Source organism: Camellia sinensis, chromosome 2 (assembly GCF_055761805.1).
Source record: "Camellia sinensis isolate YWXY chromosome 2, ASM5576180v1, whole genome shotgun sequence".
Classification (NCBI taxonomy): domain Eukaryota; kingdom Viridiplantae; phylum Streptophyta; class Magnoliopsida; order Ericales; family Theaceae; genus Camellia; species Camellia sinensis.
This window is the reverse complement of record NC_138962.1, coordinates 169,122,924-169,142,277: the sequence shown is the minus strand read 5'-3', so window position 1 is coordinate 169,142,277 and position 19,354 is coordinate 169,122,924. Positions and strand designations below refer to the sequence as shown.

The window sequence follows — 19,354 nt, the reverse complement described above, 5'->3', positions numbered from 1 at the left end:
GTTTTATTTGAGTCTGCACAAACCTGCATATGTATACTATCTCCCAATCACTTGAAACATTCAAACGGAAACACAATAAGAAGATAATAAGCGGCGAAAGAAGAGAATTGTGCAATTGAAACCATAGCCAATACCACAGATACTTCCAGTAATAGTGCTGGTACTGCCATGATCAAAGTCACAGAGGGTGTGATTGCAATACAGTGTTTCAAGCACATAAAAGAAGAACTAAGAGATCATCACTAATCATAAAATAACGGATTGGATGGGCAAAAAATGGAATGTTTTATAGTATTACAAATTTCAGAACAACTCTTTGCTGAGTTAAAGAAGAAAAAACAAATCAAGTGGCAGCAAAGAAAGACCTATCATTGTTTCACTTCCACCCCCACGTGAACACTCGCGTCCATGCACACACAAAAACCAAAAAGAAAAAAGAAAAAGAACATAGACTTGCTACAATATTAGCAACAAGCCGGAAAATTATAGAAATGAAATCATCAGTGCATCAAAGGGTAAGAAACCCTTTGAATGAGTGAGAGAAAGAGAAGGGAGAGGTGTTAGGTAGCTGGTCCTTGTTCTCATGGATGGTGTATTGTTTCTTTTTAGTTTTGGTGTTCCATCAGTTGGCAATTCATCATCTGCAGCTTTTGATAACCTGGTCCCTTTTGATATTTTGTTGCCAACAGTTTTTATGTTTTATCCAAACATTCAAATGTAAACACTATGTACCATGCAAGAATGAGCAAAGCAGAATCATTAAGGTCCTAGATTGTTAGGATCAAAACACGCCCAGAAAATTATCTCACACACAGAGAACACAATATTTATGTGGTTCGGCCCAATGCCTACGTCCACAGAACAGAAAAGAGAATTTCACTAAAATGAAGCAAAATACAAAAACGGAGGAGATAAACTCTCACTCAACTCACAGCTCTCTCTCTCTCTCTAATGATACAATTCATCCTCTCCCTCCCATCTCTATTTATACACAAAGAGAGAGATACCAACCCACCAAAAATTTCTACCCTCTTTAATGGTGAATGGTGAAAATCAACAAAGGCAACAACAGGAAGAGAAGGGAGAGCTGATCTTCCAGATGCCCAGCTCAGACCTCCTTCTCTGGAGGTGGAAGTCTTCTCACGCCATCTTCTTTGATTCTCTCCTTTGCATGCATGGGGTTGGAACTAACATAGATGACTATTGTCTAGTTCCATAACTTTCTCACAATTGTCAATTTCGGGTGCCACACCACCAAGCAGAAGTTGAGGTGCACTAAAAACAACCAGAAAGTCAATGTTTCTCTGCAGTGAATTCTCCTATAATCCACTACAGGAAAAAGAGGTTTAGGCGGCGTTTTTTTAACGACGCATTTTTAAACGTCACTTTTTTTTAACATTTAACGACGTTTTATAAAACGTCGCATATTTGTTTTACAAAACGACACCGTTTAATAATAGGAAACGCCTCCAAATGTGTTGTGCCTCACGCGCTTGGTCTCCTCTTTTCAAAGCCTAATTTTGAATCTCAGACTCACCTAAGACCCAAATTTTCGAGCTCTCTCTCTCCCTCTCTCCCTCTCTCTCTAAATCTCAGAGTGATTTCGAAGCTCCACCACTGTCTCTCTTTCTCTCTCTAAGTCTCTCTCTCAACCCTCTCTAAACCCTTATCAGAGCAATTCAGGGATTCATCTCAGTGATTTCATCACAAAGATTCAGAGCGATTTCATCTCAGTGATTTCATCGCAGAGATTTAGAGATTCAGATCGGTCTCCACCATCTGCACCATCGTCTCCATCATCATCTACACCATCGTCTCCTAAGGTGAGCTCCATCGTCTCTCTCTCTCTCTCTCTCTCTCTCTCTCTGAAGCTCTTCTTTCCCGTCTCTCTCTCTGTTTCAGTGATTGATGAGTTGTATATGCTCTAGTTCGCCCTCAATCCAAGATTGATCCATATGAGGTTAGGGCCCATGCTAAACAGGTTGTGCAAGATCAGCGCCGTCTGAGGGTTGGTCTTCCAATCTCAGTTTCATCGATTCTTCTCTCTCTCTGTCTCCCTCTCTCTCGATCTCTCAATCTCTCTCGATCTCTGTCTCTCTCGCACAATCTCGTTATCTGCGTACACATTATCTGTACTTTTTTTTGGATAATTTTTTTTCTCCTAAAAATCTCTCTATACAAGTATATATATGAATTTATATATGTATTGATTGAATAATCATCCTTATTTTATTTTCAAGCTCTCAAATGATCCGATCGTTGATTGGTAGTGATGGAAAAAATCAACTCCTGTGAGAAAAGAAACCCTTTCTCATTGGAGGTAAGTACTAATATATTTGTTTACATGTTTGTTCTGGTTTTGATCTTGTTTAGATTTGGGAAGTGATATCAATTTATTAGCATTTGTAGTTTGAATGCCATGTTTTATTCATTGAAAATACAGTTAAGGTAATAAAACGACATTTAATTTTTATTATGTTGGGCTGATTATGTTTTGCCGTTAACAGAGGACAAGCATTTTGCACTACTGCTGCTGTCCTGGGAGGAAAGAGCTGGGCATCTCAGATATTTGAGTTCTATCCAATCAGAGAGGAATATGAAAATAAGGGTTTTTAAGATCTATATTAATATTATACCATGTACTACCTTAAGAAATTTTCTATTTATCCTTTTTATATAATATATTATTACAATATCAGATATCAATCAGATTGATTTACTTAGGTTAAAGTTTGAGTCAGATATCAATCAGTAATCTCACTGATATTTCTTACAGGATGGACAAGATTCTAAAGATCCAAAGCAAAGCACTGCTGATATGACAGTTTTTGTAAGTCGCGTGATATATGGTCCTCCCTATTAGAATTTTTGTAACTCTGTGGTTTTCATCTAGCCATGGTGAAGTGATACTTTTCTGGTGATATGAAGTATACTTCGGGCATTTGGATTTGTTCTGCTCTTATTGTGACAACTCCTTTGTTCAAATGCATAATACATACATAATACATAACATATATTGTTTGTTCAAATGCATAATGCATACATAGATATATATACTCCTTTGTCACAGTGCTGTTCAATTCATGGCTGTTATTGTGGTTGATACTGCCATTTATTGTTTGGCTCGATGAATTTTACTTTGGTTTTTCTTCCCATTTGGTCGTCATGGACAAAGAAAACTTTTCTATGCTACTATTATTTTCTGGAAGCAATCTATTAACTGCAGAGATCCATAATTAAGAATTTAGTTTGCCAATGTTACCCCAAAAGTTGTGTGAGTTAATGCCTACTAGCTTTATTTGAACTACCTAATAGTTAACTAAGTTGTGAATTTCTTATGTTTGGACTCGAGCCATAATGTATGCTTTCCCCTCAAGGTGGTCCAGGGGTCGGGGAATCAGTCTTTTGAACTATGAACTGACATGGATTTCTGATAAGATGGAGGGGTAAAATGGGGTGTGTGAGTATGTGTGTTTTGGAGGTTGAAATGAGAGCATTTGGATGTTGGTTTTTGGTTATTATTCCAGAGCCAGAAGGGGTAGATGGTTAGAGGGAAGCAGAAATACTATTTGGATTTACGTCTCGCTTGGGCTCTGCATGTGAAATTGAAAATAAAGATATATGTCATACCATCTATATCTTTAGTAAAATGTATATTAACATGTTTGGATATTTTCTCTGGATTCTTATACTTGAAAATGAACTTTCTTTTTTTCCCAGTGGCTTTCTAAAAACGTCAATAAGAAGACCGAGAAATCTGCTCTGGCAAATGAAGCTGTTTTTGTAGGTACTAATATAGCATTTGTTCTCAAAATTTATATTTGGTTGTAATTTCTCTTTCATATCATTTGGTAATTATCTGTTGCTACTTGGGGACAGATAGGGGCTCTTCAGGATTCACAACCAATTCAAATCAATCTACAAAAGTTGTTTATCCAGATACTTCGAGAATGGTTATTTACGATCCAAGGCAGAAGGCTGATATGCTGTAATTTTTTTGATAGTTTTTTTTTTTTTTGAACGATTTTTTTTGGGATGGTTTACTTGACAGTTTTATTTGCCAAGAACGCCTGACATCAATTGACTGGAGGTATTGGGTTTTTTTAGGCCTGTCTGCACCTGGACTTCCAGCTGTTTCAAGCACGTTGACTGCTTCAAGTGTTGTGTTAACTGGTGGTGGAACACCGAATGCTCCCAATGAATTTTTGAAAGCAACACCGCCTGCTTTGTTAGCATTTATAGCAAATTTGCCTACTGTAGAGGGTAAGTCTCAAACCTAAGAAACATGGACATTCTGACACGGAAATTTTCAAAATATATAGGACATGACACCTGGGGGGACATGTACAAAATTATATTTATTATATACATAAGGATAAATGATTTTGGGGGAATATCAAAAAAATAGAGTAGGAAAAATAATTACAAAATAATGAATGCATAAGTGATTCATGCACATAGGATTGTTCAAATAAAGCTTGTACCTTCATCATTTTGCAATTATATTTCTTACTAACACATTTTTGAAATTTTCACAATAGTTATTATGTCGTATTGTGTCTAAAGTGTCCAAGGAATGTCGTATTGTATCGTATTGTACCTTCTCTCTCCCTCTCTCTCTCTGTGTGCTGTTTGACTGACTAATGTTTGATGATTCGTTGCCGAAATTGCTAGGTCCAGCACCAGACATTGATTTTGTATTATCAATATGCCTGCAAAGCAACATACCAACAGGGCAAACTGGAAAATCAGTGAATCCCTCAACACAATTACAGATTGGTCCTGCCCCAAGTGCAAGTGACCTTTCTGGTTCAAGCAAACCTCATCCTGTTCCAAGTGGTTCATCTTTCAAAACAACAAGAGACAGGAAAAGAAGAGATGCAGACAGTATGTCTAAACCCCTTCCTCCCGTTGACACGTTATATTATGCTATATCACATAGACATTTAGGAACATCATCTCTATACGTGGATTTGTGTTTGTATGGTGATGAGCGTTAATTTTTGATTGCATATACATTAGTATGTATATATATATTTAAAATTACATATACATTCATCCATAAATTTAGAGGGAAAATTTCAATTTGCCCCTATGGTTCAACTCAAGTTTCATGAACTTTAAACAATAAAAACCAATGCACAGGGTGCTGCACTAGCATATGGTTAGCTCATAGATTGGTTGTCCAAATCTAGAACTTTTTTGATGCTTGTATATGTCTTTTCTCAATTATTTTGCTGGATTTTTGATCAATTGAGTGGTTGGGTCAGTAGGACATTGGTTAAAGTTTGTAATAAATTTTTGGTTTGCTATATATGATATCTATATTTATAACATAATAGACACAGAATAATTCTTTAGGTTGTGTCCATAATCATATTTGGATAAAGAAACATATTTGTGTAGGGATTGACCGAAGCCTATGGTGCCCACCGATAAATGTCAAACCAACCGTAGTTGGGGTTCCTTGTGATAATACTTGTGTCAAACTTGCTTCAAACCTGTGTGTGGCGCATCACACTATGATGATTGATAATAGCAATAGTAATGACTAGCAATGTAGGCTCTACTTTATTGATCTCTCAATTACATCCTCTCATTGAATAAGAGTTTGTCTCACGTTTACTTCTTTGATGTTATGTGTTGAAATCCTATTTACCCATTAATGTTGTTACTTGTACAGTTATACACGTATCTTGTTTCCTATTATTATTATCTTGTTTCTTATGACACTTTGAAATTAGAAACTTTAAGTAATGTCTAGTTAAATTTGAATATTCAAATTTTTTTAAGAAATATTGAAGTTTAATGATTTAACCTTGTAGTATATTAATTTAAAATTAAATGAAAATGAAGTTTGGTGTGTTTAATTATGCTTTTAACCGTGTGAAATCAACTTTACAGGTTAAATTGGCTTCCCTTGAGAAGTTGTCTCTGAATGCAAAATGGATACTTTGATAGAGATATGGCGACAACAAACTTCAAGAACTAAAAGAGATGAGAGTTCAATGTTCTGCACCCTTATTTTTGTGCTTTTACAGGTTCTTAACATGAAATTCTGTTTGTTTTTAATGGAACAAGTGATATTTGAAAAATTGATGTCCTAATTTTTTTGTGGACCGAAAGCTGGTGGTTCTCCATGAAAACAATATCGGTTATTGTGTAATACATTGGCATGAAATTTTGTTTGTTCTTCTTGAATGGCTATGCGATGTATTGCGTTGTGTCACAGCCAGAATTTACTTAGCACCATATTCATGTATGTTCTCTTGAAACAAATACATTTGATTTTTTTTTTTCTTTTTTGTATTTGTGTTTGTAGTTGAAGGCCTATTTTCCTTTTGCTATTGTACTTGCCAAAGTGTTTATGAGGGCTTATGCATCACAGAATTAGCACAAATTTTTTTTTTAAAAAAGAAAAAGAAAAAGAAAAAGAAAAATGAAGCTATAACTGCATTTTTTAAATGCCACTGTAGTGTTATAGTTTTAAAATAGAAAAAAGCTACCACGACGTTTTAAAACGTCGTTAAAAGTTGACGTCAATGTTATGTAACACATTTAGCGGCGTTTTTAAAAACGCCGCCTATTCTCATACAACGACGCTTTTAAAGCGCCATAAAGATACAGCGACGGCCGCGTCCTCGACGTTTGATACTAAACGCCACAAAAAGAATTAGCGGCGTTTTTGATAATTTTAGCGGCGTTTTTTAAACGCCTCTAAAAGTCTCATTTCCAGCAGTGATCTCAAGCAACTAAAAACATAACAACAAGAAGCCATATTAGCATAGAAACTGGATGGAACTATATCAATGACAATGTCCTAGATTAAGGATGGGAGAAATCTTACATTAACAATTCCAGGGCTCTTGGCAGTATCCCATGATCAAATTTTATGTGATCTACAAGCGAGAAAGGGAAAAAAAATTAACATTAACCATGCAAATACAAAAAAATACGTGTCCGAGATTGCACAGTAAAAAAGTTACCTGCCATAACTCTCTTGTAGAGTTGAGCAAGATGTCAAATACCTGACGTGACAGAGCAGAAATATAAGAAAACATCAAAGAAAATGGTCACAAGAATAAATGCTTGCCTAATTCAATATAACCACCATCTCTACATCACTCTTTGACTCATTCATTCTAAATCAATAGCTTCCCGTTACTGTAATGTTAATGACCTATTAAACAACATTATGAACCAGAAAAAACTCCATACACTAAAGCATGGATCCTGTATAGTATCTCGTTAGAAAACTTAATGTCTATTTGCTTCCTACAATATCAACAAAAAAAAAAAAACCTGGGAGTTGATAAGCAATATATTCAGCAAATAGGGGACATACACTAATTGATAACTAAAATTTCACCTAGAAACAAGAAAGACGGGAGATTCATTCAGTCATAAGCTTGAGTTGCAATCTTTTTAAATATTCCCAAATGATTTGCTTCAAATGAAAACTTGTCTTTATGATTTAACTCTTCAAATTAGGTACAGAGCTGCTTAATTGTCCAAAGTCTATTGTACTGTCTGATAATCAACATTAATGTCGATCAAGTTCTTGTTTCAATTTATTGCCACATGAGGCATTGAATTGACACGCAAATTTAATTGCAGGTTTTGATATCAAAACGGTGGCGTTTTGATAAACGCTTTGGAAAGTTGACATATAACTGCATCTTTTTAGAAACATCTTTATTAAAACGCCATAATAGGCAACTTTTCTTGCAGTGTCTCCAAGAAACTACAGGAAAAGAAAAGGAAAACCAAAGACGTATTCTCAAGCAGAATTTTTTATTTTTTTCACATATGAATTAGAAATGCACAGTTACATAATTACTTAGCAATGTAACAGTTCCTAGGCCACTAATTAAACACCCAATCACAACTCCACACATATTCCTAAATCAAGCGAACATTGCGCATTAAGATGGCATTGTGCATTAGTATCATTAAATTATGATGATGATTCAACAATAGCCCTTTTCCTGTAGCTTGTTCAATCTAGGAAAAATGCTACTAAAATCAACAATTAAAATTGAAATTGATTATGATAATAATAGTTTAATTTGAGAGCAATAGATCTCTATCCATTTGAACCCAACCGCTTGGCTTGCTTGAACTTCTCAAGCTGAACTGTCCATGAACAACAACATCCTTTGAACCTCCGAATCTTTGGAGAATTGCATCCTCCTCCAATTCAATCATCTGCCTCTGCTATAATGACTCATTAGATTAAATATGAAAATATAAAGCACAAATTGATTGAAAGTCCTTCGGAATCCAGAATTAAATACATGGAGAAAAAAAAAACACCAACCTTAACGGAGAACTCAAACAGTTTCCGGCGGCAGAGCTAGGATTAGAGTCCGTTCTCTGTTCATTGGTGGGTTCAAATAAAGAGAAAGGCGCAGAATGAAGTGAGGGACAACCATATCATGGGCGCCTAAATATTAAGACGCCACCGTTTCGAAAAGGCGCAGAATTTTTGCAACGTTTTAAGAAACGACATCTCACCAATCCTTTTTTTTGGGTGAATAAACTTCTCATTGATCTCCGGTGACTGGCGCAGAAAACAATGCCGTGTGACTGAACAGAGTCCGTGTGCGAAAAGCGCTACATTTTTTACTGACTTAAGGCAGTGTTTCCAAAAACGCCACCAAAAAAAAAATAAAAATAAATAAATAAAAGCCACAATAGACCCCTTTTCTTTTTTTCTTTTTGGGTAGTGTTAAAAAAATGGGACTACATTGAACAAGTAACCAACTCAAGTCCTAGTGAATTTCTATCAACAAGAAACAAAAAAAACACCAATCTTTGATGAGCTACATCTCCAATTTGGGAAATGCTCCTAATGAAATGAAAAAATCACAATTGACACTAATATGATTAGAAGGATGATGTGCCATCCTAATTTCATGAAACCCTTGTAAATGAAAGGGATCAAGTATGATGATGTTATATGTTCATAACTATAATTGAAGAGAATATGAAAAGAATACTTGAATCCTTGTGGGCACGAGGTAAAAGTTAGAGAATGTAAAGTAAAAAAATAATGAGCAACAAGATATATGTTAAATTTTGCTTGTGATCCATACACAGAGATTACACTATAGTTGTTTTAAAATTCGTGAATACGAGGTGTATGAATCTACATAAAATATAAACACCGAAGAAAAAATAAATAAATATTTAGAGATGCTTTCTCAAATACATACTGAACAAAACAAAATGGCAAAAAGTGATTCCACAAATATAAAATTGAAAGAAAATGCAGGGTTGTCGAGAGAAAAATACATTTCTAAGAGGCAAATACCGGAACTTTTTAATTTAAAGATCACAGAGAAATATGGCATACCTTCTTGACCAGTTTCAAAATCATGCTGTCCACGCAACTCATTTCCATCCAGATGAGCTTCACCAATAACATTTATAAGGGACAATTGCAGTTGTAGTTCTTCTACAAGGAATATAACTTAATCATCAAATGGATCTTGAAGAATTTACTTATTTTCTGTCCTTCATGATAAAATATTGATATCTATTCTCTCTTTCTATTTATATATAATATAAGAGAACACAGTAGACAAAACCATCAAACCAAATGGCCATCATATCATAAAGGATTCATCAACCAAGAAGCAGTGGAGGCTTCTCGAAGCATTAATACCGATTCAATGCATAAAATCAGTATGACAATTTGCTGATTGAATCCCAACTTAACTGAAAAACTTCTTCACCTAACTACTACTACTACTAATAATAATAATAAGAGTCCTCTTCTCAAAGATTGTTTTGTTAAATGACCAAAAACATGGAAGTTGTTAATAATATACGCGAGTCTAACACGTTAAACTATACCACCAGGGTGATATCTTTAACAATGCACATGCTTTCAACATAGAAGGACAGGGTTCGACACTTGGGGGCGCACTTTAGAATTGGCACTGTACATGTTTCGTTAGACTCTACCTCTTGCTGTGGTGGTGTGTGTGAGGTCCATTATTATCCCGGTAGTGGCTCTTTTCGTATAAGTTGGGTTAATCTTCAAGAACTTTCATCTACTTCAAAGAAAGATCAATGGAGTCTTCATCTGCAACTGTTCCTCCAAATCTTGCAATGTTGTTTTCTAATCTGAGCTCACTTGTGACTGTCAAATTGGATAGCACAAACTTCCTCATTTGGAAACATCAAATGTAGAATATTCTTAGAGCTACTAATCTCTTGAAAATTGCAAATGGATCATATCAATGTCCTCCGGCAATGATTCTGAACTCCTGTGGATCAGAAGTTTCAAATCCAGAGTTTATCCAATGGAGACTAGTTGATGCACATCTCCTAAGTTGTATCACTGCTACTCTATCTTCAGCAATCTTCACACTGTGATTCATCTTCAAACAAGTTCTGAAGTTTGGCTATATCTTGAGAAGTGGTTTACTTCATTGTCCAGATCACACATTCACCAACTCAAGAACAAATTGAATTCAATATCAAAAGGTTCTGATTCAATGGAGGCTTATCTTAGTCACATAAAAAGTCTTGTGGATCAATGGAGTATGGCTTCATCTTCTGTTCATGATGAGGATGTGGTCCTTATTACACTAAATGGTTTACCTACAGAATATGATGCACTCAAGACAGCTATTTGTGCTCGATCTGAGAGCATCTCAATGGAAGAATTGTCATCCATTCTCTGTTTTGAAGCAATACACTGTCACACCCCAAATCCGGGCATGACCGGCCGTGGCCCACAGGGACTTAGCCCAAGGCACACGTAAGCCTAAACACGAATCCAATCACATTGAACAACTGAACAATAGTCCAATAATAAATAACCAAAACTCAATCCAGACATGCCACAATTATAAACGGCAAAATCAACCGTAATCAAAAGCCATCCAAACTTATGGGATATAAACAACCCACATATCAAAAATAATCCTAAATGAACTTCGATAAGAATAAATATAAATATGCACAAACTTGACATAACACTCTAAACTAAAGGAATGCCCTAGAGGTCCATGCAATTGAGTCCCCGCTACGCCATGAGTCCACTCTAAGTCCTTCTAACACCTGGAAATGGTAAACAACTAAGTCAGCTGATAGCTCAGTGAGTAGCAACATGGATAGTAAATACAATTTTGAAAACAGGGTTCAATTCCAAAATAAGATATATATCACAGAAACTAGATTGGCATACAGTTTAGTAAATACCATCTGTTTCAAAAAGAAGGTTCCACAATTCAACACTTAAAATACTCATGTCTCGCAAGAACATGATAAACGACATTTTTCACTTAAAACAGATTATAACATGAACACCAATAATTTTCTGGGTACCAAGAAAAACAGATAATCTGCCACACATTTCTCAGGCTATAAGCCCCGTTGGATCCAATACCGAACTAAGAGTCATCCTCAGGGTGGCACCTGGGCCTTTTCTCAAAGACGATCCGATTGAAGGTCACCTAGTTGTTTTTAAAGGTCTGTTCCTTACAATCGTTGAGTACTAGAGTCATCACGGCCCAACCCGGATTTGTTCCCTAGTGGCCAGAGTCACCACACACAGCGGAATAATTTCCCTGGACTAAATACACACATGGTCCCAATAATCAATACACATCAGTTTTGCAAAACATGGTAGTTCATCATTATAAACATGAGACCAAAACAAATAGTTTACAGTATGCCAAGTTCACACATGTTTCAGAAATAATTTGATTCAATTGATAATATAATAATTTATCAAAACAGTTTAATCATGAAACAACAATTTAATTTTTCCAACAGTTCAGGGTAGGGGAACATTTATAAAAATATGTAGCATGAAACTACTCACCTGAAACCGAAATAATATAATCCTCGAATAGAGTGTAAAAGTCCAACTAGTTCCCTGAACCAAGTATAAAAACTACACGTCACAACTAATTTCAAAATACTAAAAAATAGGCACTAAGTAACCTGAACTAAAACGCACTAACACGGCTCAACCCAACTCACCGCTACTCTTAAATATTACCTAAGTTCATGTTCTTCAAGGTCTAAAATCACCCAAGACATAGGTTCCGATTGAAACTTACCTAAAAATAACTTTATGATAAAACAGTGTTTTAAACGAGTTTTCCCAATCTATTCGCTAACTTTGAAAATTATAAAACCCACTCCACGCTATTCGAAAAATTCCAATAACCTCCAGATATGATCTAATATATCCTAAGTTTCAAACCCAATTGGTTTCACTTGATTTGCTTATCAAAATAATTTTCTACAATTTATTATATCCAAACAGGTTGTTTTCTGCAGCACTTTAAAGAAATTGACGGTTCTCTTAACAATGCAAGGCCAAAAACATACGAAACTAATCTCGTAACCGGTTCTAATGACACTAATTTGATAATTTTTGGATTTATACCCAAAGAGAACAACAATCCCGAATTTACTGTTTCGGACTGGTTTCCTGGACAGATTTGAATACCTCAATTTATATGGATTTCGACTCCCAAAAATTATGAAAAAATTCAGATATGCAATTCAATGTGTAATTGATCTACTGTAAAAATTTCAGATTAAAATTCATCCGTTTGATATGTTTTCTTGATTTTTAAAGTTTGTGATTATGCGCAGAATTTTTTAACTAAGAATAATACCCATTCTTTACACATGAATTTAACTCCTCAATTTCTTAACAGTATATATATATACAAAATATATAAACCTACAACCTCTCCATCAATGAATTAAATAACAATATTATTAGGATAAAGAACAAAGAAAGAAGAGAAGAAAACCTAGGAAGCCACACAGCACAACACACCCAAAGCTCTCCTTCTTGGCTACAACAATAATCTTGATGATTGAAAAACCCCTCTCTTTTCTTCATAAACCCACGGCTGCTAGGGCTGCTAGTGTTGTGGAAAACAATTATAACAAGAGTTAGGGTTTGTGTTTATTTTATTTTATACTAGTTGTGGGCACACTTAGGTCAAATAGATAGATAAATATACAAAATACATATATAAGTTACATGCAATTCAAATGGTAAGAGTCTAACTTATTAATTTTGTGGTCTAGAGTTCAAGTCACACCCTCTTCTCTATTTTTTTTTTTAATAATAAATCTTGCTTCTCAATCAATGACTTTCACCATAAATTTATTTTAGGTTTAAAATTAATTAAAAGATCCTCCAATAATATTTAATTTGCACTTAAAGATTCATAATAAAATATTTGAGATTTGTAAAATTATTATTTAATTATTTACTTAATTTTTATATTCGGGTTCTCACATACACATTGAAGACAAACTTAAACACACATCAGATCTTACAGTTGCCTATTCAACTGTAAAAGGATCTAATGCTTCCAAAGGATTCAATTCATATCATCATCCTAACCATGGATCCTATCGAGGAGATTCTAGAAACTTTCGTGGCAATCGATCTGTGACGAGATTTTCTGGTTCTCGTGGCCAATCTCAAAATCGCAGTCGAACCAGCTATGGCACTGGTTGTCAAATTTGTGGAAAATCAAATCATTCTGCATTTGATTGTTGGCATCGCCTTGATCCTCAATATCAGCCACAACCACAACAACATACTACTTCACCTTCATCTGCTACTCGTGTGCCTCATCAGTCTAAGGCCTTTGTTACTTTCATGAATGATGATAATGCATCTTCATCTTCTATTCCTTGGTTTTTGGATTCTGCAGCCACTGATCATGTTACCAATGATCTTCATCAACTAAACTCCTATCAGCCTTATTCTGGCTCCGATCAGGTCACCATTGGAAATGGCACATCTCTTCCCATTCATCATACTGGAAAAGGTATATTACCAACTCCACATCATTCTTTTCGATTAGGTAAAGTCCATGTTCCTTCCATATTATTCACCCAAAAAAAAAATGTTCCTTCCATATCATCTAATCTGATCTCAGTGTACCAACTGGCAAAGGATAACAATTGTATTATTAGTTTTGATCACAATTCCTTTTCCATTCGGGACAACCATTCTAAAGCCATTCTTCATAGAGGATTTCATCACAATGGACTCTACTATTTTACTGAGCCTTCATCTACTGCTTTTTCTTATGCTTTGCGCAATGCTACATCATCTGCTACCTCTTCATCTCCATCTTCCTCATCTGCTGCCCTATGGCACAGACGATTAGGCCATCCATCTTTTTCCAAATTTCAACTTCTTAAACCTCATTTGTCCTTACATAATAAAGATGTAGCTTGTAATAAAGAAGTTTTGACTTGTGTTGATTGTTCTCTTGCCAAATGTCATCGGCTTCCTTTTAAACTCTCCAATTCTACTACTAATAATCCTTTAGCATTTATACATAGTGATGTTTGGGGACCATTTACCTCATCTTCTACAGGATACAAATATTATGTTTTGTTTGTTGATGATTTCAATCGATTTACATGGATTTACCCACTTAATTATAAAAGTGAGGTTTATTCCAAATTTTTGGTGTTCAAGGCTTTTGTTGAAAAACAGTTTGGCTTTCCACTTCAAGTCCTCCGGACTGATGCTGGTGGTGAATTTATTAATCATCCAATGCAAGTTTATTTACAAAATCATGGGATACATCATCAATTTTTTAGCCCCCATACCCCTTCCCAAAATGGGGTAGCTGAAAGAAAACACTTGCATATCATAGAGACTGGTATTTCTCTTTTACACCACTATTTTTTACCCATTACCTACTGGTTTGATGCTGTGGCTACAGCCACCTACCTCATTAATCACCTTCCTAGTGCCTCTCTTTCTCACTACTCTCCTTTTGAAGTTCTCTTTCACACTAAACCTGATTACACTCTTCTCAAAGTGTTTGGCTGTTTATGTTTTCCATGGTTAAAACCATGCTCTTCTCACAAATTAGCCCCCAAATCTGCTCCTTGTGTCTTTCTTAGTTACCATTCCTCTGTCAAAGGTTATAGATGTCTTAATCCTTCCACAGGAAAAGTTCAACTTTCTAGGCATGTCAGCTTTCATGAGGATTCTTTTCCCTTTTCCCAACTTTCCTCTGTTCTGCCTCCTTCTTTACCTCACTTACAGGGAGGTCCATTATTATCCTGGTAGTGGCTCTTTTCCTATAAGTTGGGTTAAATTTGACTATCAACCGGTTATTCTGGGATCAGGGTCTATGGATGCTATGATATTCTCACGGAATGTCCTTTTTTCAGTTTAAAAAAAAAAAGCATGTTAAAATATTTACGAATTAGATAATAAGATATAAGCACAAATATTGCACTATATTTAATTGTTAGATACTAATTTATTTAATCATTTTGATTTTGAATTTTTAAATATTTTTTTGAATTTTTTTATTTTTAGTAAAATTTTTAAAATATTTTAATAAAATATGAAAAACCTACGCGATTCGTGATTTGTAAAATTTAATTGCAACAATTCCCAAACAAATAAAACTAACCATCTAAATCATCTAGCACGTACGAAAGTGATTTAGATTGTTGTCTCACAATTAATAAATCGTCACAAACTATTTTTACGTGGAAAAAGCCACAATTGGAAAACCTCCAATTGTGATAAAAAAATCACGGGTAAAATGCCACTAAACAATCCACTATGAAGGAAGAAAGAACACAAAAAATACCAAACAATTTACCCAAACTCTGTAAACTTGTCTTCAACAATCTATGTCTCTTTCACCAAAGCTTTTGTCTCGGAATTGATTAACTTGATATCGAATCCACAACATCCATGTCGAATCAACGACTACGTGTAGTTTCGAACTCCTTCAAAGACTCCATGCTTGAATCTTCAGAATCCACCGAAGAACACTCTTGTATTAGATAATCAAACAACCCTTTGATGTATACTTATCTTACCATGAGTTGAACTTACACAAACATCAAAGAAGCTAGCAAAGATACTCCAGAAGAAAATCCTAATTCCCTTAAAGAAGATCTGGAAGCCGTACCCTAGAAATTGATTAAACCGCAAATTTATAGCATTCAGATTCGCGATCATCACTCGAGTGCGGGAATGGCCGCTCAAGCAGTGTGACTTAAACGCGTGTCTTTGAACAAGGATCTACGCTCGAGCGCTGGAATGTTCGCTCGAGCGTAAAAACACAACTCCCAGTACTTTTGTAGAGAAGAAAAACTTATGAGAGTGTTGATTTTCCGCTCAAGCGTAGCTTTCACCGCTCAAGTGGTAAAGCCAAAAACCGAGGAAAAATTACAACTTGCGAACCCAAGTTTGTTCGCGAAATTTGCAACACGTAGGGACCTAACAATCTCCCCCTTTGTCAATTCCCGAACAAAACATTGTAACAATTTTTCCTAACAAATAGACACACTAGACACAACATCTAACGAAACAAAAACTTCAAAACAAAACAAAACCTATAGAACAAAACCCTGCCGAACTAGTTTAGAAACATCTTGAACAAACCACCTGTTAAAAACACAAACCAAAACTGTGAAAATAGAATATTAACTCCAATATATGCCAAATATATGTATATATATATATCCATATCTATCAAAGTAATCAAAGTAGCATCCCATAACTACGTCTATTTCCAACACGTATGTTTCCAGCTGTGTGTTTCCCAGTTGCTAACCAAAAAACCCACTCCCCCTTTTTGTCTGAGAAAGACTAACCAACAGGTAGCAAAAACAAGAGATACAGTCCAAGATAGAAAAAAACAGCAAGAAAAGAAAAATAAACAAAAGAAAAACAGTCCAAGAAAAGGAAATTGTCCAAGAATCATTGGGATGGAGGAGGAGGGAACTGCAGCTGTAGGAGAGAAATGATCTGGCCAAGCTGAATGAAAGTTTGATTGGTAGACTGCTCAAGATGTCCGAGCCAGCCATCAAAGGCATCAAGGCGAGCATCCATGTGATCCAACCTCTGTACCATGGATTGCTTAAATTGGTGTAGCTGGCCATAAATTGTCTAGGGACGAACATCAGGCTCCTCCGCACTTGTTGCTGCAACATCAAGCTCGGCTTCCTCTACTAAGAGATCATCACCTGCATCAGAAGTCCCCGTCCCAGACGACTCCCCCTTGACATGAGCCCGACTCTGAGAAACTGTTTTCTTAGTGAAGGGTTTAATCGGGGAGGCAAACTCATCTTCATCAAAGGTAGAAGCCTCGAGTTTGGTGAGAAGACGGTTTATAAGACAACCATAGGGTAAACCTAAGGTCTTTTTCCCACAAGCAGCAATCATCTTTTGGATGATAAGGGTGGCAAGGTTGATAGGTAATTGGCGATCTATGGAATACAGAATATACCCTTGGTCTTGGTTAATGTCGGAACTATTGGTGGTGACAATGATATTGGCACAGACAATGGGGTTGAGGAACCGAATGCAGGGGATGAGTTCATTTTGCTTGATTAAGGCCTCTTTGATCCAGGTTTTGGGTGTGCCACACAAGTTGGGGGCCACAGGATTGAAGTCACAAGTAGGTCTGGCAAGAAAGAGATAGTGACAACGAGTGACAGGGCCTATGCCTAAGCGATCACGAATTAGGTTAGGAGTAATGATGATGGCCTTAGACTGAACCTAGGTCTTGAAAGAAGGACCAATATCATCGATCCCCTCAATGTTACAATAGAACTCTCATATCCAATCAAGGTTTTGATGACCGAAAAAGGAAAGAACAAGGTCACCCCCCAAGGGATCAAACACCGACCTAATGGGTATGGACTCAAAGGTATTGGGCTGAACATTTCGCTCTAGGTGGACAGTCTTAGAGGTGTAGAATTCTCGAAACGTCTTGGCTTTTTCTATGGACGGGAAACGATCGGGGCTATAAAGTGGGTAGGTGGCTGTGGACTTTCAATGTTTGGATGTTGACATGGCTAAAAACCAAGGACATAGTAAACCCAACAAGATAGAGAAAAACCCACCCCCAAAACCAAATCAACAAGCCAAAAACATTAGTAACCAAATCCAAGAGCCAAAACCATTAGTAATCAAATTCAAAGAGCCAAAATCAGTAGTAACAAAAACCAAGACACAACATGGATAAGAACATAAAGCATACATCATGATAGTAGTCACACGCAAAAGGACCAAAACGCAAGATAAATATATATAAGCACAGTCTCAAAACCTAGATAGCACATACAAAAAAACACGGCAAACAACACACTCACGCCAACACACGCGGAACAAGCTGGAAACCCTAGAGGCCAACACTCAAACTCACAAGCAACAGAGGTGAAGAAAGAGAGAAAAAAATAAAAAATAGAAAAACTTGAGGAATGAAAGAAAACCTTATCGAAATAGGAGGTAAACCGGGTGAGGGAGGAGAAAAACCAATCAACTGCAAGAGGATCAAAGTTGCAATCGGCAAGAGGAGAGAACAAGCCTTAGGGGAGAGAAAGAGGTTGCGAGAATTGGGAAAAATTAAGATTGAAAGGACGGGTGAAGGCTTTTAAACCAAAGCAGTCCACTCGAGCATGGGTTTAACCGCTCGAGCGTGCTTACTTATGCACATCCCTTCGGTCGAGCCAAGACTGATGCACTTGAGCGCAAAAAGCATGCTCTTAGTAGTTTGGTTCCTTTGCAAAAATACTAGATGTGAGAATTTACAGCTCGAGTGCTACAAGCTTCGCTCAAGTGGTGGTAAAAAAAACTGTAGGCCCTGAAATCCACCCTGTTGAGCATTTGAAAGCACCTTAAACACCAAAGGATTTCCTGAGACAAGAGAATATTAGTATGATGGCAATAATGAGACACTAAGATGAAATAATCCACAACCTAAGAAGCTCGTAATCTTGCAATTTGGACAAGATGAAACACGACATCATGAGCAAAACAGGTAAACATGGATCAATGAGCATAAGGGACATATGAATACACAACTCAAAGGAAAACATGAGAGCTCATATAATGAATGTGTGTGTGTGTAATCCTTGAGAGGCCACAAATGTTAGAGTTAATCCTGGGAGTGATCGGATGGCTGGACCTCTGACAAAATAATTGAAACATTACTACGGAAAGTCAAACCACCAGGAATCAAGGGATATTTGTTGAGTGAAGGCGGAGGCTCCCCTTCAATCAATGAGTCTTTTTTTTCTTGTTTTTTTTTATTTGCTAAATTTTTGACTTTTCTTTCTTTTGGGCACTCACTGGTAGCATGCACGCTCAAGAGTATAGAGACCAAACCAGAGAAGCATGGAAATAATAAAGATTGCCTGGTTGGTGCCTCTGAGGTAGCCTTTTTCTAATGGCTGGACTTCAAAGAAGTGAGGGAGAAACTGTGGAAGTGAAAATAAATGGTGGATGGCTAAGAGACTCAACATCACCCATGATATGCCAGTATAGGTCAATTCCTCTAGAAATGTATAAGAGACAATG

At 36.3% G+C, this 19,354-nt stretch overlaps 1 long non-coding RNA gene across 1 annotated transcript; it reads right to left on the bottom strand.

The window, feature by feature from the left end:
• Nucleotides 1–10,781: 10,781 nt before the first annotated feature.
• On the bottom strand, nt 10,782–12,931 carry LOC145819741 (uncharacterized). Its single transcript, XR_014360510.1, has 2 exons — nt 12,792–12,931; nt 10,782–11,076 (listed from the first exon to the last, which is right to left on the bottom strand). It is a non-coding gene; the product is annotated as an uncharacterized LOC145819741 (long non-coding RNA).
• Nucleotides 12,932–19,354: the final 6,423 nt, after the last annotated feature.